Consider the following 2038-nt stretch of genomic DNA (forward strand, 5'->3'; position numbering starts at 1 on the left):
CTTGTATACCCCTTAAGGGAATAAGGGCACATTTTGTTTATTACAATTTCTACAGTGCTTTGTGGGAGAACTTGTTTGTCTAATGTCTAATATTCAGTACTTCTGGCCAGAAATTCTTAATTTTCTTTAATTAAGGGTCTCTGAAGGCATTCCCAGCAAAAAGGTTTTACAGGTGGAAATGACTAATAATAATAATAATAATAATAATAATAATAATAAACTTTATTCGCATTAGCCAAAGGCCATAGCAACAATAAAACGATACACTGTGTACAATAAAAGATTTGTTAAAAGCACAAATTAGAATCCTGAATTATCAATCAGTTGGTGGCCCTTATTCTAATTGCCCCAGCACTGAAGCTAGCAACCTTAGCTGTTGTCTGGTCATTTAGGTCTGATAGAAGGAAATGCATTATGGCCATGGTTGAGGGCCCTGGGATGGTTAGAAGGAGTGGAGTAATGATCTCATTCCTCAAGTCTTTATAAAGGAAACAGGACAGGAGGACATGTGCCACTGATTCTATACTACCATCTCCACAGGGACAAAGTCATTTCTCAAATAAGATCTTTTGGAATCGACCCTCGAGAACTGCAGGTGGCAGAATGTCCAGTCTTGCAAGTGTAAAGGCACATCTGTATTTTGGGATAATAAGTTTGTGCAAATATGGAGCCATAGAATCAAAGTTGGAAGTTGGAAAATGAGCATACCAGGGGCAAAATTTCTTTATAGTAGCCAGGTTGTTCTGATGCTCAATGTCTTTTAAACGTTGACAGATTAGACTGTTTGCTTTGTTAGGGCCCATCATAAGTAGGTGTTGTGGGGATAGGCCACAGGAGAGTAGTTTTTGATGGACAGTTTTGGTCCAGGTGCTTTCATGAGGGTCTTGAAGCACTAGAGGCAATAAGCCAGGGGATTTGAGCTTAGACGGAGCCAGAAGCTAAAAGTTCTTTGCTAGGCCCATACTTCCACTGAGGGGAAACTTGCCTTCAGTCGCAGTGATGCGTTAGGGACGCATTGTTGGACAGAAAAAATCTGCCTTGAGAACTTTGATTGTACAGATTCCATGGTGTTAAGGTGGTTACCGGTCCAAATTTGGGCCCCATATAATAGCTGTGCTTGTGGTTTAGCTTGAAAGACTTCTATGGCTGATGGTATATGTTTACCCCCCTTTGTCTGGAAGAAACGGGTCAGTGTTTTGGCACTTTGGGAAGCTTTTTCTTTTGCACATTTTTGGTGTACATCCCATGACCCCTAGACTGAAAAATAAGTCCCAAATATTTAAAGGCTTTAACCTGTTCGATTGGCTGGTTATCCATGTGCCAACTATGGGGCCTGTATTTTCTTGAAAAGACCATAACTTTGGTTTTCTGATAATTGATGACCAACTGTTCTCTTCGACAATACATTGAGAATTCTCTTATCAGTCTTTTCAAGCCTATTTTTTTGTTTGAGATAAGAGAACTGCATCGTCTGCCATATAGGAGCACAGAAGTTGGTATTGTGACCAATTTAGGGGCATGGAACTCTGGAGAGGTTAGACATTGAACCATGTGGAAATTACATAAAGCAAACATATAACAGCAGTAAATTCATTCATTTGTTCATTTTGCATGAATGATAAAATTTACATGAGTGTCACAAAATACGTTTCCAAGCACACCTCAAAGTGTTGGTGCTGACCTTTAATGTCCTAAACGGCCTCAGTCTAGTATACCTGAAGGAGTGTCTCCACCCCCATTGTTTTGCGCCGAGGGCCTTCTGGCGGTTTCCTCACTGCGAGAAGCAAAGCTACAGGGAACCAGGCAGAGGGCATTCTCGGTAGTGCCGTCCACCCTGTGGAATGCCCTCCCATCAGATATCAAAGAGATAAACAACTACCTGACATTTAGAAAACATCTGAAGGCAGCCCTGATTAGGGAAGTTTTTAATGTGTGATATTTTAATATATTTTAATCTTTGTTGGAAGCCGCCCAGAGTGGCTGGGGAAACCCAGCCTGATGTGCGGGGTAAATATAAATAAGTAAATAAATAATACAG

Source organism: Zootoca vivipara, chromosome 12 (genome assembly GCF_965207765.1).
Source record: "Zootoca vivipara chromosome 12, rZooViv2.hap1.1, whole genome shotgun sequence".
Classification (NCBI taxonomy): domain Eukaryota; kingdom Metazoa; phylum Chordata; class Lepidosauria; order Squamata; family Lacertidae; genus Zootoca; species Zootoca vivipara.